The sequence below is a fragment of the Meleagris gallopavo genome, chromosome 3 (genome assembly GCF_905368555.1).
Source record: "Meleagris gallopavo chromosome 3, MGAL_WU_HG_1.1, whole genome shotgun sequence".
NCBI lineage: Eukaryota > Metazoa > Chordata > Aves > Galliformes > Phasianidae > Meleagris > Meleagris gallopavo.
Genome location: NC_139406.1, coordinates 31,409,985 through 31,434,955, shown reverse-complemented (window position 1 = coordinate 31,434,955; position 24,971 = coordinate 31,409,985). Strand labels below are relative to the sequence as shown.

General features: G+C 38.5%; 1 protein-coding gene across 10 annotated transcripts in view; it reads right to left on the bottom strand.

The window, feature by feature from the left end:
• Positions 1 to 24,971, bottom strand: part of LOC100547566 (poly(rC)-binding protein 3-like) — a 472,557-nt gene that overhangs the window by 207,046 nt on the left and 240,540 nt on the right. Inside the window, exon 3 of one of the 10 annotated variants that reach the window (XM_085220564.1) lies at positions 17,341 to 17,398. The exons of the other annotated variants lie outside the window; for them this stretch is intronic. The gene's annotated coding sequence lies outside the window, so the exon portion shown is untranslated. The remainder of the gene's footprint in view (positions 1 to 17,340; positions 17,399 to 24,971) is intronic. 10 annotated transcript variants of the gene reach the window in all.

Below are 24,971 nucleotides of genomic sequence, written 5' to 3'. Positions count from 1 at the left end.
TTATTATCTACAGTGAGGTTATACCTTGAAGTATAGTTTGGAATCTTGGGCATGTCAGATTTTTGCTGACTTCTGCTTTTCAGACATTCTAGGCTTTGAACCCTCAGTGAACTAAACTAGCTTCCAAAAGAGTTCCTGAAAAACCTTTGGAAGGGAGGACTCTCCATATCAAAAATTTGTCTTTTTTTTTTGAACTGCTAATGACACTCCAGCTTCATGGACTGGTTATTAGTAAATAGCAAGAATTCAGACAAAAATAGTATGGTAGAGATGGTCTCCTCAAGGATCAGGAACACTGGCAGAATTTGCTAATGGGGGAAGGGGAGGATAATCACGATTACACGGGGTGAGGATAAAAACAGGATATTGCCAGCGAATAGCATCAGGAGAACAGATCTTGCATGCACATGGCTGGTGTTTATTTCATTCCAAAGAATAGGTTGTACTGCAGCCAGGATTTTAACTTCAGGTACATTGGCATTGATCCCCTTCCTGATTTTTCCACTAAACAGACAAAAGTTAAAGTGGCACTCAAGCTCTTCTACAGACTATGTTAACGCTTACACTCTCCTCAGTGCTTCTCTCAGAGCTTGTCATCATTTACTGACACCAGCCCAGTGACAGTTATCTGGGGTATTCCGAGAGCATACACAGTACAGAAATAAAGCCTCTTTTGGTAACAGCTGTAATACATAGCTCCCTTTCCAAATCTGATCACAGCAGTAAGTGCCTTTTAGTAAAGAAGAATGTCTCAGTTCAAGATTTGGCTTTTCTCCATTTCTCCATTTTCTCCATTAAATCAAATCTTTGGTATAACTATCCCTGTATTTTCATGGTTTGTTTTATCTTGTATTAATGAGCAAGGCAGTAACCATAAAAAGATATATAACAACAATGGAACCAGTAAGATAAAACTAAGAATTTGTTGTCTCCATGAAACTAAACAAAGAATGATCTGAAAGTTATGAAAGAACCACAGCAAACGATAGCGAAGTCCTGTATCATCAATTGAAAATCATCTGAATAATTTCAGAATTGTATTCATCTTAGGAAGTCATCAGCTATGATACAGATTTATTGGTTCACATCTGCTGCTGGTATAACTCAGTTAAAATAAATGGTAGAACAAAAGAAATAATTTTGGTCTATTACACAGTAAACTGCTTTTATAGCTTTGTTGAGTGAGTAAATAACGATAGATAGGTTTCATTGTCTACTACGGCACTTATTTTCTGCATTTGTACTCATACCAAATACACTGTTTTAAGAGAAAGCAATCATAAAAAGTTGTACGCTAAGTTATGCAACCAGTGTGAAAATTAAAACAGCAAACATACCCAGAAGGAACATAAACGCTTAGTCATCATCTTATGAGCAGATGAAACAAGTCTACTGGTGTTTCCAGAGTGAAGGCCTGATCTCCTACAGTGTTCCAACAGGCTTATTCTGTGGGATTAAGATGCTGAAGCTTAATATTAAATCTTTAGACATCCACCTTTTTAGCTGTTCCTGCCTCCACAGCAAGGACAGTGGAAACAACAGACAAAAAAGCAATGGCTCTCTGAACACTGAAGGTTCACAAGTTCAGTGCATTTGTGCAAACTACCCTCAGTCTGTAGGATTTAGCTGCAGGGTTTAACCAGTCCTCAGTGGGATGTGAGGAGAGCAGCACTCTCTTCTTGCCTCTTTACCATGCATCTGCTCGTCCCTCACAGCTCAGTATAAGGACACCTGCAAGCAGTAATGTCCTTATTGCTTCAGCTTAACCCATCACAGCCTATCCCTTCGAACCCTAAGCTGTCTGAAAGCTGTCCCAGAGAAAGAATAAAGACTACTTAACAGCACTTTTATATTGCTTTCTCACTCACTGTGTACTGTTGAATTTTAATATTTGCAGACATAGTAAAACTGAGCATATAAATTTACAGGGTCGAAGGAGGTTAGACAAGGTGTGAGGCATCCTGAAGTGTCCCTTGGATAGAAGAAATCTGCAGAGATTAGATAAGCAATACCAGAATAGCTCTAGTTTATTTTCCAAGGAATAAATCTTGCCCACAGGAAACCAGAGGCAAAAATCTTTTATCATAGGCTACTAGGATCTCCTTCCAACTCTCAATATGTTAACAGAAAATGTATATACTTGGATTTAAAGCCAAAATCACACACCCAAAGAAATTAGGTTAGCCCATGGCTTTGTTCTGTGGTACAGAAGCCCACTCCTTTTGCTGCATGGGCAGTAGGGAGTGACAAAATTCTTCCATTTGCACAGCAGGAAGTTTATAGACATAGCTATAGTACACTCACTGATGCTCTGTGATGGTACTACAGCACTGTGAAGTCATAGAATGGATTCTAAGTTGGAAGGGACCTTATAACCCATCCAGCCCCAACCCTTTGTCACGGGCAGGGCTGCCCCCCGCCATCTCAGCTGCCCAGGGCCCCATCCAACCTGGCCTTGAGCACTTCCAGTGACAGGGCACCACAGCTTCTTTGGGCAGCTGTGCCAGCATCTCACTGCCCCCTAGGTAAGAAATTCCTTCCTAACATCTAAACTGAATCTCTCTTCTTTTAGTTTAAAGCCACTCCCCTGGTCCTATCACTGTCAGGCCACGTAAAAAAAAAAAAAAAAAATCAGTCCCCTCCTGTTTTAAGTGTAATGGCTTTTATTGCACAGGACAAATACTAGTTATTAAAATATTATTTCATAAAATATTAGCAATTAAACAGATAATGAAAATTGACTCATAGCAATTCTCATCTGTTACTTCTAAGGGTTCAGCCTCCTCTTCCTTTTAATCTGGGAGAGTGAGGAAAGGAAGGAGAACAGGATGCTTTAAATTTAATAACTTACTGATATTGATTTACACGAACTCAGACAATTTTATTAGCAACACTGTAGTTTCATAAATAAAGACCTTACCTTAGATAACCTCATATTCTCTAAAAGCAGTACTCCCTAAAAATACCTATTGCACTCTCAGGTAGCTCAAACAATGTAAGAGGCAAAGAAGGTGAAGGAGGGGTTACTGAAGGAGAGGGAACAGACAGCAGCAGGGTTCCCAGGAAAATTTCTCTTTTTATTACTCAGTCATACACACAACCCGCTCTGCTGCTGAATGACAGTCTATTTTTCAAACAGCTAACCTGCAGGTTAGACACACAGAAATCCAGTTTATTATTGTTTGAGCTGCAGTATACTCAGGAATGGCCTTGCACCCTAGTGTGCTGCCTGTATTATGAACAGAATTTAAAAAAATGTTTCAGTCCCAGTAGACCTTCACAGTCCCATAAAATTACAGAAAGGCCAAATCTTGTTCAATCCAACTCTTTTCTGGTTTCAAGTCACTCAGAGTGTTTTTTATTACACTCTTGGGTTTTCCGTAGTTTCTCCCAGTCACAAAAGCAGTCACATTATAAACAGTTCACAAAAATTCAGAATATGGAAGCATAAATTACTTGAGACACTCTCAACCTTTAGAGAGAGAAGCAAAAAGAAGGGAGAGAAAGGTAATGTGAATGTGAAACGAGGGACAAAAAGTAGTCACAGTATTTCACTTCCAAACTTTTGCGTGTCATCCAAGAAGCAAAAGGGGAAATTTCCCAGGAGGCTCACCAACCAAGAAATCAACTGATAGTTTTGAGAGAGTGAAAGAACATCATTCTAGGTAACAGTTGCTACCTCATGTATAAATGCAAAGCACATAGAATCAATTAAGGTTGGAAAAACCACTAAGATTGTCTAGTCCAACCATCATCCCATCCCCCTGACTACTCTAGATCATATTCCTCAGCTTCACATCTACCATTTTCTTGGCTGCCTTAAGGGGTGGTGACTCCACGACTACCGTGGGCAGCCTATACCAGTGCCTCACCACTCTAAGAAGAATTTTTTCCTAATATCCAACCTGTTCAGTATCCAACATGTTCAGAATAGGCTTATACACAACATTACAGCCTATTTTGCCCTGACTTCTTCTGGATTGGAGCATGCTACGCATGATAACTAAGTGTTCTCTCCATATACCATGTCCCTGGCTGAGAGTGCCAAAAGTGAAGGGAGAAAACATTCTTGATGGCAAGGCTGGATCACAGAGGAACAGATAATGAAAGTCAGCATTTTCTTTCAAGAAAAACAAAACCCTCCATCAGAGAAAAACAACATTTACCACTAGTTCCAAGGGCTGTATTGAGGTGAGGAAGTGATCTTTTCATTTTTCAGATGTGTGTCTGAGCATTCGGATTCCCTCTGTTCTTGATACTGCTGAGATAAGGCTATTGAAATTCTATCAGCCTTCACATTCATCCTCCATAAAATTGATTCTTATTAGCCCCACTTATTATTTAAAAAGAAGTCTTGCTAGGAGGCTCCTCTTGCATCAGAAGTTCCATTTTAAGGAAAACTGCATAAATGTTAAGTAACAGATAGTTCTCACTAAAAGAATAATTTTCAAATCAAACAGGCAGACAAATGAAGCATAACTGCTTCCAGAGGCACACAAGGATGAAGGCTTGACTGCCACTAGGAAAAAAAAAGGTAGGAATACTTAGACCTTATTCATGATTTTCCAATTTCAGCCAATAAAGCATGCATTATTTTACTTTTAAGCAAGCAAGGAAGCCCATTTTAACCACTCCCCTCTAGGGGTGTCAACGTATTACTTCATCCCCCAAAAGCCAGCTCACACATTTGAATAGTGAGAAGCATGAAAAAAAAAAAAACACCATAAAAACTGCGGTAGCCACAGACGCATTTTTCTCCTCACCTCTTTCATTTCTTTTGTAATGCCATCATGGTACATTTCTCTAAGGCACTTCTAACAATATGTTCCCTCTCTTGAACAAAAATAGAAATATTTTTAATTATAGTACTAGTAGAGTTACATACAGAAGGAAAAACATATGAATGCTATCGTGGCTACTTTTAATATCTGAATGCTGAACATACTTCCCAAGTTGATCCAACTCACAAACTAGTATGAAAGAGAAAGGCTAAGAATGTTTCAGAAAAGCCCCAAACACAGGAAAGAAAGCAATCTTTCTTCTCCTTCTTCTGTGGTTATTGACTAATTGCAGAGTTTAAAGATGAAAAAGATGATGTGGTACATCCAGTTCAGGCCAGAGCCCTACACTTTTGCCCACCTGATCTGTAAGCATAGGCATGGTGGTATCAGTTCCTAGGCATCGAAACAGCAAAGGCAGAGGACAAACACAGGCTAAATGTTTGGACAGCAGTTTGCAAGTGATCAGTACGTGCCGTTCACGTTGTTAGAAAGCCACATTTGCTTCTTAAGTGCTTCACTTTGACAAAGCACTGTCTGAATTAAGAAGAGCTGCAATTATTCAGCCAGCAGCAAGAAAAAGAGGAAAGAGCAAAGCAGCATCTTAACAGAAAACACAAAGAGGTTGAGCAGTGGATTGTATTATCTGGACTATTTTCAAGGACTGCTAACAATTTCTTGTATCATCAGCTTTCCTATTTGCAGAAGGACAGCATCTCACAATTATTTTCTGTTAGAGTAGGCTAGGCTTTTCTCTTGGCTAACAAGCAGTACAAACCTATGCAGACATCTCACACTTTATTACTTCAGCAATCAGCTGATAATCTGGCAAATGATACCGCAGCAGTAAGGTCAGCCTGCCAATAAGAAAATTCAAACCGAACAGCTGCCAAAAGCATAGGGCTCACTTTACCTCTTTCTGTTCTTCCAATTCATTATCTCACACTCAACCCTAAGATCCTTTTCCTTTCCTTGTAGCAGGTCTATCTATTTCCCTTTTACTGTGTGAGTTTCCTAACAGGTTATGAGAATTAAGCATTTCAAGCAAAGGCTAGCATCAGAGCTGTCTCTAGGTATGAAGCAGAAATGCACAACCAGGTGAACTAAGAAAGGTGATGGAAAGAAGCAGCTTCCTATTTTGCTGGCTGTGGCCCAGCCACACTTTCCTAGGAGGAATCTGTGCCATCCATCCTGGAACTCTAAGAGAGACGTACAAGTCTGGGAAAGCTGTGTTATCCAGCAGTGGCTCTCTGCCTTGCTCCCAGTTGCTGTTGTCTCATTAACAGATAAGAGAAAGTTGTGTTTAATGCTTTGCTTTTTCTTTTCTTTGTAAGTACACTCTCGTTATTAGGAAACTTAAGCCAGTGTAAGGTAAAGTAGTACACAAGCACAGACTACTTACACATTTAACTACCCTAGGAAAAAAAGAAACTCACATCCTCTAGAGCCTCTTTGTCTTCTACTTATTTGCATGTCAATAACTTAATCTCCGTTAAGGCTACAGGGACTGTGGAAAAAAAAAACACACCATGCAAATGTAAAGGGTAACAATTCATCTGTTTTCTCAAAACAGTTTTAAATAAGAACCTGTTCAAAGACTTACAGGAATCTTGAGGGAGGAGAATCAAGGGAAGTATTGCTCCTCCAGGTGGTGTTCTGGGAGACAGGCAGCAACACTGCATGATGTAACAAGCACTTGTGAACCACTGGTGCAGAACTGCGGACCAAAGGGCACCTTCTCCCTTCATGTAACTCAGGAGCTGTAATACACAACTTCAGCAGCTGGTTTCTGATGAAAGCTCATTCACAGAGTGGCAGCTCTGATGTTCTAATTATAACATTAACAGGTACCAAGCCATTAAAATGTGGAATTAAGATGAATATGGCTGATACACAAGGTTTATTTCTCAGATCAAATACAATAGAGAAAAATTCATGGTTCAGTAATTACAGTAACACTGTGTGAACAGCTTCCCTAATTAATTACATTCTGAGCCAACTAAAGCCTCGGTGTGCCTGATGACAGCAAAGTCGAACACAGTATTCTTTGCACAAGCAATAATGGTTCTGTTCAGAGCTGGCATTTCTGAAAGGAAGACGAATTCTGGCAATCAGATCTATTTTCCTTAACAGCTGTTTCAAAATATGATAATGAGGTGTGGGTTTCCTAGGCTGTCAGCTGAAATTCACTGCCTAGGAAACAAAACAAAATGGATTTGACGTCATCCATCTTTTCCCACTAAACCTTTAAAGACCACATTAAATTTTATATTAATTTTGCAAAACACTGCTTGCCAATAAATTATGTAGTAGTACATCCACCTCTGCTAACACAATTTACTCTCAACATTTCCTTTACTAATTCATAACTATGTGTGGCAGACATTATATCTATTCAAAGGGTTTCAGAGTGGCTCTGGCATCCAGAACACAACCATATTCAACACTCCCACAATAAAAAAAATAAAAAACAGAAGAAGCACTTTTTTTTGGTGGCGTGTACAACCAAACTCTGCATTTTTAAAAACACAACACATTCTAGACAGCAAACAAAAAAATACACAATATTGAATCTTGAGTAACTTTTTAAACACAGCTTTATCTTCAAACTGATGAAAGCTCTACTAATGAAGGACCAGCTAAAATTACATGTCTAGCAGAGAGATGAAAGTGAATAAGTCTCTCAATTAAAAGCTGAATCATGTTTAAATTTTCCACTTCCAGTAGTTGCCAAACACTATATTCCTATATTTTTCTAGAGGAACTCCCATGTCTATCCCTGCCTAAGGGAGTAAAGTATATCATGACAGTGTGCCATATTAAACTTATTTAAAAGCTTCAACTTCCAGCACTGCTAGTCATATAAACAAAACATTTGTGTGTCTGATAATTTATCTTTCACATCATTACAACTGATCTTTGGTAAGCAGATAAAATAAGGAAAGAAAAGGACCAATCATTTTTACCCAACATACATTGCCATTGGCAGAACTTTGCCAGTTACTAGGACTACCTGTCGTTTCTTCTTGCAATGATCTGAAAGCAAGGAAAAATAAAAAAACCACCTAGGCCTAGAGGGTTGTATCTGAAATTGGATAATGGGTCTGCATACAGGAAGTCTAGATGCAGACTATGAACAAGATTACAGAACAGTTATTTTGTTTGTAGATCCGTTTACTTTTTTCTAACCTCAGACAATTCAGATGATCATCCTGTAAGAAACTGTAGCATCTCATGCAATGGAAAAGTAACTTGAAATTTGGCACATTGGTGGGTAGGCTCCTGTGTCAGAGATATGCACCTTACTCTTACACACATCCTCTCAAGCTTGACCAACCTATGAAAACCCAAACTACTGCTAGAGAAACACTTATGAGAGGTGTCTCAGAGTTGGCTAAAATGCCTAGATGTCTTACTCTCGCTAGAGAAGCTCCATCCTTTTCTTCCTGGGAACAGTCCACTGTACTACTGGACTGTTTTTCGTATTACCTGCCCTGCAGGACTAGGCTTGCTCCAACAGAAAGTGAGGAGCATAAACCATGTTCATCCCTTTGAGCTGGAACAGCACAGGACTGTGTAAAGAAGGTCACTGAACCTGTCTTTCCTACACCACCACTTAGAAGAGAAGAGGAAGCTGCTGGACTTAAAAGAGTCAAACTTTACACGTATTATAGGTTATTTGAGTCTCATAATACAAATTACTCATGTTATTTATAACAACCTTTCAGAATTTTTACATTCTTCTGAGTGCTTCATTTAGAAGTGTTACTGCTCCTGTACTCCAAAAAAAAAAAAAAACAAACACACACTGAATATTAGAGATTCAAAGCTGTACCCTCATATTGCACTGTTGGGTCCCAAAGCAGAAACTGAATTCAAGTTGCTGATTTTCCCCCTGAGAGATCGAGGTAGAAAGAGAACAGTGACCAAGGCTTGGAGATAAACTAGAACTAATACCTTGAAAAATCTTTGTCTTATTAATTCCTACCTGCAAAAGTGGAAATTAGAGTTTGTCATTATCTTTAGTGACTATTGTGAGGATAAATACATCGCAGACTCTGAAGTGACCAGATGGAAACTACAAAAATAAGTAAACCAATAACTCCTAATAGACATGTTAGCTCTAGTGTGAGCATGAATTCAGTGCAGCAAGGTTTATTTATATAATAAAAGTAACTATTTCTTTTTATTTTGCTTTAATTATTTAAGAGTGAGTGTATGCACATATGCATGCCCAAAAGAGAGTAAGATGGGGATAGCCTATATAAATAATCTGTCTGTAATAATAATAAAAACTTTGACGTCAGCCTGGTAGTTTTGCACCAGTGCCTCAATAAATAACTCCCTGCACTTGCCACAGAGGTAAGCCTTGTCTGTTGAAAAGACAATAGCAGAACAGGTCAAGTTTTTTCCCCTCTGCTGCTTGTGTAAAAGAGTAAAACTCAGCTGCGTTATCACAGCCATAACACTACAGCCATTTGCTTCTGAGGTGTTCCTGTACTGTCCTGAAACAAGCCAAGGTTATGACATAAGTATGATTTTTCCAATAGATAATAACCAACTGTAAAATACACTGTTATACCCTTCCTCAGTAGGATTTCATATTTATTTGCTCTGCATGGTTCAAACACGTTGGTCCTGCTAATGGCAGAGCTTATATACAGTATGGATAGTTTTCATATTGGTCTATGCCAAGTGTTCATAGTTAGCAGCTATTCTCTTCTTCAGAACTTTTAAAGTTCTTGATCTTGTTCCAGTTTTAGATAGACAGTTTTTCATTCCTCAAACAAGCACAAGACATCACTATCAATAACACCAAAGCAGAGCATGAGGAGCCAAACCAACACATGTCAATTCCATTATATGTACCAGTGGTCCTTTTGAGGCACAAAACTTCCTGTAGAAACTGTCTCACATTTCCAAGGATACAAAAATAATCTTTTCTGACCTACCAGTCCACTGCTTCCTAGAATCATGTAATATTTACACGAGCAGAACTTCAGAGCCTCCTGAGAAACCAAAAGCAAGCTGGGTTTTCAGTACCTCCTTAAACAGACAATTCACTAACTATATATATATTTCTTCACTGTTACCCAGTGTTAGAGAAAACAGGAAAATACAAGAAAAACCTACGGACTTGAACCATTTCAACAGTTTACCATCACAAAACAATTCACAGTAGGACTTAAGCTCTGAAATCAAGAGACCTTGAGGGCATAAATAATTTACACTATCATTTTTCACTTGCTATCTCTATCCATATTTTACACATTCATCAACACTGTTTTACTTCAGGGGCAGCTGCACATTCCCGCAAACACTGGAATGAGCTGACACCACGGCTTAAAGACATTTCTTTCTGCAGGTGTTTTACTACTCTTGGCTGCTTCACTTACACTCACTACTCATCTCCTCAGCATTTTGACATTTGCTGTCAAAACATTTACTCCTACATTCATTCATCTCCATTTTTCCCAGGTGTACATCCTACATCCTTGGACACGATACCAAAAACATCTCAGAAGTCTTTCAAAAACACTCTTAACTTCCTTGCAGTTGATGGTCTGTGATATCTTAAAGACTACTGACAACTTGCTCTAAATGATTGCAAGCTAATACAGGACAGCCTCTTGATGTTTATCACAGTGCAGATTGCAAACTAAATCCAGCATATTTCAAATAAAATTTTAATGTCCATTGCTAGTGTGTATAACCAATGGATATACCGATGGTGTATAGTCAGTGGATATACAGATGTCATATGTATATCCAGGAGCTTGGCTAATGTAATTGTTATATTGTAGTAAGGAGAGAAAGTGACTCACCCTATCCTGGGCTCGCAAGATGGACTCCAGTGGAGCAGATCTCCAGAGAGATCCTTCCCCACTGGCAGTCAGCTCTTAAATGAGTCTAGGAGAGGTGGAGCCAGGCTCCACCCCTTCCTGCAGCACAGGTGATTTACCCTCACCTGCGCTCCGGTGGCTGACTCATTGCTTGCCTCAGGTGGTTAATCAGAGGTTCAGGCTGTGATTCAGCAGCCCCATACACTAGTGTAACAACTAGAAAAAAAGATCAGAATAGTTGATTCAGTTTTCCTGATTTACAAATAAGGAATCATAAAACACTCAGTTATTGGACTAGATTTTAGACAAAGGATCTGCCTCTCTCTCCTTTCTGCATGTTCACAATAGTTCCCACTGATGTCAAGAACAAACTCAGATAGAAAAAAGTACAGGAACTTACTGCCTCCCATCAATGGTGTGATAGTAGGATTAAGAATTAAGAGGTTATTTTCAAGGATTGAACTGAAAGGGAAGAAATGGACAACTGGATTTGATCAGAGTGCAGCAGAGGGTTCCAAAGTTCTCTCTAGGTTCTTCCAGAGGTGAAAGTCAGGAGTAAATCACCTGACAAAACACATTACATATTCATTCAGCTATTCACAGTGCAGGTCCTGGACTATGCAAGAGTTTGTTTTGTCCTTTCCTAGCCCAGATCGCTACTAGGTCCATGAACACCAGGTCAGTCAAGCCCACTAATTGCTATCCCAAGCTCTTTACAGAACTGACCTACTTCCACAATTCTCCTTTGAAGTACTCTCACTGACCCCATTACAGCATTTATACTTTGACTCGTGTGTGGTACACAGTAAGTGAAAACAGTATGGAATTAGCTGAGATGAAAGGGGAAAAATCCAGTAAGATAAAGTGACATGAAGATTTCTGTCCCCCACAGGAAATTATTAACAAGTAACTAGCTGAATACTCATTCATGACTTCTATGTCTTTGAAATGCATACAGAGAAACTATAAAAGCCCTCCTCTGTAATCTTAAATCAGTTTTCATTCTAAACAGCCCCCACTCTCAATAGAAATTTTAAAAAAAAAATCTATATATGTTACAGAAGACTAGAACATGAGATAATATTGCATTCTGAATACATACATTCAGCATGAAGTAATAAACTCTAGAGAGCAGTGACAATGCTCTCAGCAGGAAGAATGTAATCACTGTTGCCTGAATGTATCTGACATTAATTAAGCTTTTCTTAATGACTGGTATAATATCTTTGTGGTACAGTTCAGAAGCATGGTATTTCCTCAGAATGAGTCCAGGTAATTACTATGAAAGAAATATAATAAAAGGATAGCATAAGGAGGATTGCTTCATATACAAAATTACTCATAGCATAGCTTTATTACATCTGACAATCTATATTAATTCAAGTGTCATGTACTTTGATCTAACAATCTTAAGATATTTAAGTCTGGAACAAGAAGAGGCATACTGTGATGCTATACCCAAATAGCTTTTTTTTTTTTTTAATATTTTTTATTTTTTTAAATTTGAACTGACCAGAAAGTAGAGTTTCTTTTCATGGCTTTTTATTCCATCATGTGTGTGACATCATGACTTCCCCCAAAAATAAATTTACAAGCTACTTTATATTGCATACAAGAGCATATTGCTTTTGAGTAGGAAAAAACTAGTTCTAGAAAAAGGCAACTTGTTTTGGGTTAAATCTTACTCTAAATAAGACTTATGTCCTGGATTTCAGTGGAACTATTTATACAAATTCTCCTTAAAGCAGAATTTGATCCTCTGTTGCTTTTAAGACTATTTCCAAAAGGAGGTGAATGTATATGTTTATTAAGATGCTACCCATTATCAGTGATTGTGATATATAAATTGTTTATCTAAGAATAGAGGAAAACAGTGATATTTCAAGCACTAAACACATTTGATTAGGCACATTAAAAATTATCCAAATAATTAATGTAAACATTACATAATATTTATAAAGTGCTGTACTGATTTAGATCAAGCCATTTGGGTAAGGCAAATGGTGTGATTTCCTCATCAACATCATTCATAATAGCTCCTACTTTTTTTCTTCTATTTTGATTGCTCTCCACGAAGCTGAAATGGGTTTTCAGTCCTGAGGACTCTCGCACAGCTTTATCAGGAGAGGGGACTCTGTCACATCAGCCTGATAGAATCATAGAATGGTTTGGGTTGGAAGAGACCTTTAAGATCATCCGGTTCAAACCCCCCTGCTAAAGGCAGGGACACCTCCCTCTAGACCAGGTTGTTCAAAGTTCCATCCAGCCTGGCTTTGAATGCTCCTAGGAAGGAGGCATTTGCAATCTCACCACCTTCACCGATATTAGATATTGGGAGGAAATTCTTTACTAATCTGACATAATCTAAATGTACCCTCTTCCAGTTTAAAACCATTTCTCCTTGTCTTGCTGCTACCAACCCTTATAAGATGTCCTTCTCCAGCTTTCCTGTAGGCCACTTCAGGTACTGGAAGGCTATTATAGGGTCCCCTCAGAGCCTTCTCTTCCCCAGGCTGAAGAGCTCCAGCTCTCTCAGCCCCTTCTTGTAGGGGAGGTGCTTCACCCATCTGATCATTTTCTTGACCCTCCTCTGGATCTGCTCCAATGGCTTGATGTACTTCTTGTGTTGGAGGCCTCAGAACTAGACATAATACTCCAGGTGGAGCCTCACAAGAGCAGAGTAGAAGGACAGAATCACTTCCCTCGATCTGCTGGTCAAGCTTCTCTTAATACAACCCAAAATATGGTTGGGCTTCTGGACTGCAAGTGCACTTGCCCGCTCACGTTGAGTCTTTCATCAGCCAGTACCCCAAATCCTTCTCCTCAGGGCTGCTCTCAAGCCATTCTCTGCCCAACCTGTATTTGTGCTTGGGGTTGCCCTGACCCAGGTGTAGGACCTTGCACTCAGCCTCACTGAACTTCATGAGGTTGGCATGGGCCCACCTCTCAAGCCTGTCCAAGTCCCTCTGGGTAGCACCCTTTCCCTCTAGTATGTCAACTGCATCACTCAGCTTGGTGCTGCCTGTGAACTTACTGAGGGTGCACTCAGTCCCTCTGTCCACGTCACCTACAAAGATGTTAAATAACACCAGTCCATAACATCATCATTCACATCTTCCACTCACATAGGAAAAAGGAAACATCTGTTCCTGCATGTAGGAAAAAACAGACTTTGAACATTTCCATTGTACCTCACACCCCTTTTGCAATAAATCCCAGGGAGAAAACTTGAACCAGTCTCCTCAGCACTGAAGCTGGAATTCATCACCCTCCTGGCATGAGGAATCTCATGTACAGTGTGCAGTCCTGATCCTCCAGACAGATCTGCAAGAGTCTACAAATACTGATCATTCAAAGGAACTCTAGAAAGACACTATTGTCCTTCTGTTCCTATGAAAGAGAATAGCTTTGGTAAAAATATGGGGGAACCATGTCTTGAACTGTAGAAGTGCCTATCAACATTAAGTACCATAGAGGACTGGAGAGCATCACAGCAACTGTTGGGGAAGAAGTGGAGGAGAACAGGTGGCATTTACTTTATGTTTTCTCTAAAAGACATCTGTAAGAAACTCCATAAAGCTATTAACGTCCACAGAGAGAGATAAACAGCTTTATAAAATATCAATAACAGTTAGATCTTTAAAGCAGAAAGCATGATGTGAACTGACCTCCTGGGTAACATTCCTGGCATTACATTTGTTCGTTCATTATAAACGTTCAGTGAATTTTAGGGAAACTGCTAAAATTTCCTTTTTTTTTTTTCCAGCCATAGACTAGCCCTTTTATTTTCATAATTAAAAGAATTCATAAACAAATCTGATAGAGCTAACAACACAATCTCCTAACTATCCAGAAAAGAAACGAAGTGAGGTGACAGAAAAAACATCTAATGAGGCTAAGAGTAAAGTATGTTGAAAACTAAGTGCTAGGGCATGTTTGAGCAAGTGTTTTGCGACTTCGAGTACTCCACAGTACCGAAAGACAGGGTTAGGAAAGGATGTTGAAGGAGAATTAAGGTACTCAGTAATTTACTGAGTCAAGTAATCATTTATGCAGCATTTACTTCAGATCCACTTGTACAGACAATTACTAGAGTAGAACTCCAAACCTGGCCTCACTGAGTGAAAGGTGAAAATGGATGTTAATGTAGCAGGACTGGAGATTATTCTCTTTATATCAGAAGTCTAGCTTGCTTTTTTATAAATGCAGAATGCTAGCCAAAAACCTACAAGCAATCATGAAAATAAAGAAATGCATAATAAAAAAAATAAAGATATTATTTTCCAGCAATGGTGTAATTATCTGTCTCAAAAAGAAAGGCGTTTGGTTAAAACTTGTGAAGATGTTTTACTAGAAAATGTTAATTATCATAGATAAAACACAAGAACAGATGTTAAATGATCTGTGAAATATACAAAGATCCTACTGTTTTTATTGCCTTTTTTTTTTAATTTAAAAAGTAAAGCTGCATGTTTCACTTTTAATTCTATAAAAACAGGATTTACTTTGACCAGTTCAGCAAAAGAACTTTAGTGAAAATAGTAACAATTAATGATGGGGAGCTGCCATATGACTGGAAGCAAAGCCTGAAAGCCTCTGCTAAATGTTAATGCCTTTCTAGCATGCTATGAAAGGGAGCTGCCATCTGCCATACTTAAGAGCAGGAGTAAGAAAGCAGAAGATGATTTTCTTAGAAATGTCCCCCATTTAAGAGACAGGGAAAGTAGTGGAAACAAGATGAAGTACTAATACGACACAGCCAAACACCCAACACAGTAATGAAGACAAAGCCACCTGCAACACAGCAGCATGCACTTCACAGCCTTCAGACTTTACTTCAAGTTCAGTGCTTTGAGGAAGCTACGGAGCAGATGACGTCTATCATGAGTACCTACACAGCACATCAGAGAATTCCTGGCTCCCTCATTCATTAATCTCTGGGAGTTGAGCATAGTAATATTGCTTTCCCATCACTGTTTTAATTCTGAACTGCTACCTGCCTTTTTTCTTTTGAACTCTGTAAAGTCATAAGCATGTTTAACTGCAACCACTCCAAAGACCTGCGAGAGGCTGAAGGTAAATGAAAAAGGAGATGAAAAGATAAGGCATAAGAATATTCACAGCAAAACTGGCAGACAGTGCAAGACAGTGAACATCTAATCAAAAAAATATGCAGGATTGGATTGAGAATAGTTCAGAAGTCTTTCTGTTGTGTATCTAGAATGACATCAAAATTGTATCTTCCTATTTCATCAACAAGCTATAAGTGATCCAATGAAGGGTACTAAGCCTGCTTGAACAGCTTGCATCACTCATCAGTGCCGCACTGAAAGTACGTTCCATATTTGTTTGAACAGAACCCAAAACAGTGAAATGCCCAAGGCAGGAGCCACATTTAACTATGTTGAATGACTTTCAATATTTTTTGACCACTTTCTTAGCTTATTTGAGACTTTAGAGTATAATTTAAAAAAAAAATAATGGCTGTAGATCATAAGCATATTCACTTATGGAGAATATCCCCACACATCCTGTTCTCAGAGACAGAAAACATCTCCAAGTCCTTGGTACTGCCCAGCCAGTGTGTGGAGAGGAGCTCCAGATGACAATGAGTATCGTGAAGTGTTGTACTTACTGAGCAGCTCAAAGCACAACTCAGAAGGACCTGTAGAAACAAAGCTGATAAATTTTACACCTAGTGCTCTGCTTTGCTATTGTGCATTAATCTAGTGGTGTTCTGCTGCAGAAAACTGGGAGACAGTAAGTCTCAAGTTGCTACCAACGTGGGAATCCTTAGGTTGGAGGTTCAGTCCAAGCTCATGAGCCTCTACGCCACACATGCTGTTATTTGCCTCACAGGGGTATCAGAAGGAATACGGGAAGTTTTAAATTAGGTGACTGCTGGAAATGGAACTGCTTTTGAGTCCCAAGGTCCTGGTGGTGAAGTAAGACCAAGACAATGCAGTATCAAGATCAACAGCTTTTGCCTCTTTCTATATACACATGGAGACAGATAGCATCTTCCAGTTGCAACACCTCAGTGAGTGACAAATTTCAGTTCGGTTATTCTGCTTGTAGAACCAATAAGAATTTTTCATCCAAATGGAAACATTGCACCAATTAACAGCATTTTCAGCTAGTATATCTGTAAGTTTACATGCAACAAAAATTACGTTAAGATCTCCAGTGGCAAGAGTGGTGACGAATAAGGAAAAGGATGTGTTACATATTATTCACATCCTACTTAAGCATTTGTATTTCAGTGCCTTAAAATTAATTTTAAATTTAAAGTTCCCATTCACACTTCAAATGGCTTTCTGCCATGTATTATGTCTGGGAAAATAAAATGCATAAAGAAATAAGGCCTACTCAAGCATGTCTCTTAATACTGAACAGAAATTTGAAGCTGCTTTTATCACTTATTTGTTCTATTATTTATGACATCATCCGCAGCTGGTCGTGTAAGTCTGGTCACAGCTTAAAGCCTTTTCTGTTGTTGCTCATTCTGTTTCTGACATGGAAGCTGCCTCTCAAAAACACATAATCCAAAGTGCATTACTCACTGATAGCTGACCTTCTTACCCCTAGAAGCTAGATGATTGTTTGATGTAAATGTGATTAAGGGCAGTAGGATGTTGCTTGTTATTACCCTAAAAAAAAAAATCATATGTGCAGGTAGTTCAAACTGATGAGCTGACAACCAAAACTAGCATACTTACGCTCCCTTTGTTCAGTTGCTGCAGTTTTTCTGGGACATGAAAATGCTGCTGAAAATACCTAAGAAACACAGAGGCATATTAAAGTATAACCAGAAAATATTTCTGCAAGTCAAGATCTAAATTAATCTTCTTGCGTTTAATCCCACATCCTCTGTATGCCCAGAAATGCAGTCTTCATGCTTCATACCTCACTATGTCACACTCATGTGGTTTGGGTACAGAAAAGCCAACCTTCCCCAAATAACAGAAGGATCTATTTCTGCTCCCTTTGAGAGAAGTAACCCCTTGAAGAACATGGGACCAGGGATAAGTGTTGAATCGTGACAGACATCATGGTAAAAATTTACTTTTAATGTTCTGAGGACACCACATCCTAATTTACTGCAACTATACTGTTTATCTCAAAGTTGCATTTATGAAAACTTGCCTCCAGGTAAGGATTTCTGTCATCAATTCTAAATAGAAAAATATTAGCCAAATGCAAGATGGCTAATGATGAAATTGGAAATTTTAAACATGATTTTGAATCTACAAAGTATATGGTTCTACAGCGACAAGGACTACCCATTTTTTCTAATATCTTCACTCAAGAAGTATAAAGTATGTGTATTGCAGTAGTAAAATGTAGCAATGTAATGTCATTTAATCATTATATGTTTAGGTTCAAGAGAAATATAGAAGGCATACCTTGTTTCTGTGGCCAGACAGATGACACTGTCCAGAAAATATGCCCAATGTTCCCAATACTGTCTCAGAGTTTTAGTTTGCCATATCTGGTTAACTAAATTAAAAATAGTAGTAATACTTCATCCACACTAGTGCTCATTTCCCAGTATTATAACTATTATGGCCATTTTCTCTAGAACTATTGCATTTCCACAGCCTCTTGAGGGAATTTAGTTTCTCTAACATTGAATGTAGAATACTCAGGCTTAATAAAAACATGCCATCTTAGGTAAGGCTTTTCATCCAGAATTTCTTAGTAGTCAAAAAAATAGAATTATGTTTGTTGCTGTTGCTATTGTTACTGTTGCTGTTATTATTGTTATAATTACTATCACTATTATCTCTCCTTAGTATACTAAAGTTGAAATTTCAGGATGGATGTGGCACATTAACTGCACTACTGTCTCAAACACCATTTTGTCCTAAGGAAAAATTCACTGGAGAATTGATCAGAACACACAATGGAACACACTCTAAAAATCTTCTATTTGCATCAACAAAATTGAAGGCTGAAGAACTAATACAAAATGCCTAATCTAATTTAGAAGATTCAGTATCTAAAATGTTGTTTTACTGTTTTTCACGTTATTTAGCTAAAATGCATTCAGACAGAACTGTACTTCTTAACTGAAGCTTCAATATCAATATAAGTGGTCATCGTTTTTACACTTAAGCAATTAATCATAAACAGGGAAGCAGAAACTTCTGCATGAATTACCAGATGAGGAACCTCAGACAGCAGTTTGCAATGAATAATGTATCATCAGGAGCTCCCCTTTCTACAATTCAGTTAGACACCTTGCTGTGTGCCAATGCTGTAAAATAAGAGAGGATTTACACAACCTATCATCTTCTCTTTTTTCCTCCAGATACAGTACGCATGTTGCTTTTCATGTCTACTCTGCAATAAATGAGCTTTTCTCAATTCTGTAAGAAATTATTCCACAAGGCATCAATTTTGGAAGTTCCTGAATTTCTTCCCATGATAACTCCTTCCTCCCACAGCTATAAATACATATACTATATATTTGGAAGCCATATTCTTCCAGCTGCATGCAAAGAGTCGTCTTTGGACAAGATCCATAAGTGTATTTTCCTTTCCTGCAAGCATTCCTAGATCTGGTCCTTACTTCAGAAAGTGACTTCAGCTAAACCAGCAAGCATTTCGGAGAAAATAAGATCTGAGAAAACAAGATCCCACATGACATAAATAAAACTGGAAGAATTTGGCTCCATGCCTGTATCCTTGAGTCCTTCCTGTCCATACAATCAAAATATTGATACAAATACATCATGAGCAGGCAATAAGCACTTGGCCATGCTAAAATCCTTCTATCTTTCTTTTTAAACAAGACCATGCACAGTACAGAGCAAGGGGAACTTAGATCTTATTGCATAATCATCACATTATGAGCTCAAAAGAAATCAAACCTAGAGGTTAGTCAACAAGTGATATAATGTAATTCCAAATAGCAGTCAGCATGCTCAATGTTTGCTTTAATTCCTTCCATAGCATCCTTCACAAAGGTTGCTTGCACATGTAATACACAGACCTTCCAAATGTCTCTGCTAGAATGACTAGGGGACCAACTATCCTCCAGTGGCTAAAGATTTAACACACTGAGGGAATGAACTGAAGCATTTTATAATTTCCACACAATGTTTCAGTCTGGCACGAAGTTAACACATCAGTCAATTCCCCCCCACCCCCCGTACATTTGCAGCTCACTCATTAATATCTATTCTGTAAAGCAGATATTGTGCAATGCTTTTGTACAGAATGAATTTGCCTTCTTTTTCAATGAGCATCTGTTACTATAAAGTGCACTAGTTTGGCCTTGTTATCTTGCAGCTTTTTCCTTTAAAAACACCTCTCCTCTACCTGCACTTGCTGCCTCCTGTGAGTGATAACTTTTCTTCATTACCACACAAACAAATTTAGGCATTAATCCCAAGGGAAAGACCATAAAATTGGTTTCAGTCTGCCTTTAAATTTCCTTGCTATTTACCTCAGGTAAATCCATGAACCAATCTGCAGCTTTGCAGCTTTTCTTCCTGAACTGATGTATTAATGGTATGTCAAAATCTAAAACTCCCTGAAGAAAAGAGGTTGCCATGGGATACAGAGCGCTTCGAAGTAAAATGTTGAAAGATGTATCCTACTAAGAAAAGCTCCAAAGACCTTGCTGTGTCAGCCAGCATTGCTTTTTATCTCTTTAAGATGAAACAAAATCACTGCTCTGGGAGTCACTGGGCATCTGTCAGCTCTGATTGCTCCATCATACTGACCATTTCAACATGACTATAGGAATCCATTAGTGGAAAGGAAACTGCTCCAGTTTCACAAAAGCTCTGACTTTGTTGCCTGGTATCACGGCAGCAACATATGTAGACAATTCATTTTTTCAGCTGTACCTTATCTGAAATCATCCCCTCCACCCTAGCTTTTCAGACATTTGCAGTGAGGTCATGTGCTGATTACTGACGCTTATGAGGGAAGAAAGGAGAAGAACAGACATATGCTTTAAGTGAAGTTAGCTAGCCAGATGGACATCGTTTCCCTAGAGGTAAAGTTGACTTGTGAAAAACAGGAGAGGAAAAGGTATTGACTAGAAGATGTGACTGCCAAACGACAATTTCCAAGAGAGAACATAGCTTCTGTCAGAAGCATATATTGGGTGAAAAAAATAGAAGTCTGAACTGCCTGAAGAACTACCAAGAGAGAAGGCATTTGTGACAAGTTCCCTGTGTGTATCAAAGAGCTCGGTCACCACCGTGCTTCACTGTGGGAATACATAAATTCATCAAAGTAGTCACAACTAAAACCTTTAAAATTTCACTTTTTCTGAACACAAATTGCTGTCACACACCTATGCTATATTCACAGAACTGGCTCCAACACTTTTTGGCAACTGACACATTCAAAGGAATTCAATTCTGCCCGAAAGTGATTTACAAGGGAGGGGAAAAGCTGAATTTAAGTAATAAATCACTTTTTCCCCCCTACATTTCTTGTAGCAAATTGAATCTTCTTAAGGGCAGCTCTAAGGATTTGATTACAAACATCATGCATAGTAGTTTAATTATTCCTAAAAACTACCTCAGAACAGTCTTCAAATCGTAAAACCAATTATGCATTTACATGTCTTATATACTTTTTGTTGATCATTTGCATACACAGCTACCGAAACACACGTATCTACAGCTATCTAAATATACAGATAACAAGCAGGCTTTGATATTCCTCTTTTGCACTCATTTCTGCAGATAGAAATGAGGACAAGACAGGAGAGCCCTCCCTCAGAGAGTGACTGCAGCATGTTTGCTTCGCCAGCCAGTGACTGGTGAAAGAAGGTGAAAGGAACTCCCTTACCAGAATGGTTTCCAGCTGAACGCCATGCTGGAGTCTGTCAGAAGAACCTACTCTGTATTACAAACATCCAAGTGCCAAAAAGAAAAGGTGTCCAACACATATTCTAACTAGTACATGAGAGATAATGTTTTCTGGTAGAAACTGGGAACATGATATTATATCCAACATGAGATATAAGAAAGATCTCATCTAAATACACCAACAAGATGACATCTAAAATACCATGTTTCTGATGAAAAATACATGGAATTTACAGAGAAGAACAAATTGCTAAGGAATAGGGCATTTTGGGTAAGGATCAAAAGACATGCTTGCTTAAATGAAGACATGGCACAATGGAATATGATAATCAAACTGAAGTATTATAGTGTCGTAAGCAATGAAGTGAGAGAGAAATTACCTTTGTTTAACAGACTAGATTAACAATTGAGTAATCAAAAAAAATAGGGTAATATCTAATAAGGAAACACCTGACAGCAGTGCATTTTACTACACTGCATCCGTTTTCGTGAGAAAAAGTTGTCACATCTCTTAATGTAAACACACGGTCACCCAACTGAGCCAACACAGTTCAAGAGAGCTCCTAGTGCCAGCTTTCTAGCACAGATTAAACAAACGAAACCAAAAACCGTATTGAGTTCAGGAGAACAAATGATTCTACAAGAAATATGAACTAAAAGTTACAGTTCAAGATTAATGTAATTTATACTTATCCTCAAAATTGAATGTTTTGAATCCCTTAAAAAATAACAAAGAATAAAACAATGATACAAAATTGCCTTTGTTGAAATATTTCTCCTTGAAAGATATTTTTAGTTAGTTGTGTTTTAAGGACAAGAAATCTGTTAAACTTCCAAATCAGATTATTGATCATTCTTTTGAAAGAAATCAGTGATTTTCTATCTACTAACTATCATAATGAACACGAAAACCTCAATCATTTTGACTATCCTGTCACAAATTAAGTGACTCATTTATTTTTATATTTAATTTTCAATTTAGAAAGTGCAGCAGAACAGCAGATAAAACTGCCGAAACAAAGAGAATATTCAAGCTGTAACTAGTGCCAAGCTTCAATTTTGTGCTTTTGAAGCTTCATCCTCTCTGGTGTGACTGGAAGCACAACGACACTGTGGACTCAGACTGTACTGATGGACCAGGTAACCTGCAGTTACCTGCAGTTAAATGTAGCATTAATTGTTGCATATAGGCTAGGACAAAATCTACACATCAGGTAGAGTTGTTTGGCCAAACAATAGCCTTTAATTTTTATCAAAGAATAAAATCATAGAACACCAAGGTTGGAAAAGACTTCTAAGACCATGCAGTCCAACTGTCCACCTATCACCAATATTCCTCTAATAGACCATGTTCCTTAGTACAACATCTGAATGTTTCATGAATGCCTTCAGGCATGCTCCTCTCTGGGCATCCTGTTCCAGTGCCTCACCACTCTTTCAGAAAAGAAATTCTTCCCAACATCCAACCTGCATCTCCCCTGGTGCAACTAGTGCTGTGGGAGAAGAGGCCGACCCCCACCTTGCCACAACCTTCCTTCAGAGCACTAAGGTCTCCTCTGAGCCTCCTATTCTCCAGACTAAACAATCAAAGTTTCTAAGCACCATCCTATCTTTGAATTTCAGTTATCTGATAGCATAACTTTCAGACATTAATCAGAGCTATTAGTAGCAGGACTTTGAAATAGCACTATTGCAAGTGTACGGCAAAACCCCACTGATTTCTGTGAAATATCAGATGTGCCATTGACAAAAAAGTGTCAGCAGTCTGACAGACCAAACAGTTAAACTGTTCGGAAGCAAAACACCACAGTCAGTCACTCAGAGTAGCAAAATGGCAACAGTACATTTGCAGCTCATTTAGAGAAGTAACAGATGTTTGTGCTGTGTGGTGTTGGCCAATTACTTTTTTTTTTTTTTTTAACCTAACCTGTGCTAAACACTGAGTAAGAAAAGCTGCAGTTTTAAGCTCAGGCTATAGGGTTGCAGTCAACTTTCCCATATACAGGATACTCAGGCTTCTAGTGGGTATGAGGGGAAGTAATTACCATTTTACATTGAAACAACAAAAAATAACAAGACGGCTGTCAAGTCCCTTTAAAACCCAAATTTTAAGTATTAAATAAAATGACTGAGCTTCAAAGACAGCTTCATAACTCAGCTTAAGATTGACCTCAAAGGAGCTATGCAAAAAGTTAAGATTACCTTACTCTTCTCGCCACTGCTACAGTAAAACAGCACTGCTGTCACCTCAACCTATTTAATGCAGTGCAAAAAGCATCCCTTTTTCACAGTGAAGACACAGCCTACGGCAGCTGCTGCTGCTCCCTCAGTGTTGGAGCATGGATGCATTACAAAGTCAGCAGTATCCCCTGAGTATTACCATGTTTATTTAGAAAAGACCTATTGTTCTGGAGACTAAGACCATTTCTAAGGCTATTTTGAAACCACTCTTTCAAACTGTTCATTGTTCTAACCTTCAGTTCTAGGAACATCAGAGGAAAAGTGATTAAAGACTCATTTTCCCCAGCAGAGTCACTATTTTTATTCAGTTTTGATGCCCTTTTTGGCTATTTATTGCCCTTATTGTTCTTTTTGATGGTTGCTAAGGAGGAAGAGATTAAAACTCAGTGTGCAGCACAGCTCATCCCAGGGTATAATTTTTCTGATTTTTAAAATAATATATGTTAGATAATAGATAAAATTACTGTGTTGAGCTTAAAGGGATATCATTATACCAGATTTGGTTTTATTTTTTCCTACTCTTTGAAAGAGTGTTTCCTAGGGGATATACAGCAAGAGGATGTGGTAAATACAAACAGATTTCCTCTGTGAATACAAGACAAGAAACATAAGCCCCAGAACAGGAGACTCAGAAGGGCAGACTTTCTGCTTCCCTCCACACAACAAAGAAAAAGTTCTTCTCTAGACAGGACTAATTTACATTAATTATGATTTTTGCATCATCTGAAGTATGTACTGCCATGCATTATTTGGAGCATATGCTGTATTTCCATGAACAGATATTTCTTCATATGGCTATATTAGTGATAATCAGATTAAAAATTTGTAATGAACATCTGATAACAAGGTGGTCAACTGCATTGGACAGGGCAAAGCCCAGGGACTCTCTCAGAAAGTGTAGAAATTTACAATGCAATTGCGACCAATTTCTTGGGAAGACTGATGCTTTCAAAAGCTATCAGCAGTGAAGCAACAGGTTGAGTAGACCACGAGGCATTAGTTTCTCTAATAAACACACCTTTTAAAACTAAAGCAGGTGGTTGTACACAGGAGAGAAACCTTTGAATGACCACTGTTTATCTGGAGCAGCTGTCCAGAGATGGAGGAATGAGTTACTTGCTTTTGAGCCCATCTGGACCCAAGGGAGGAAACTTCAGTGAGGAAGAATAATTGGCCCGTGCAGAAGAGCTATATAGCTCTACTGGACTAGGACTGTACAAGTGGCTGTGCCATTTGTAATGCATTAGTGGCCTTGTTCTTGTTTTGTTTTT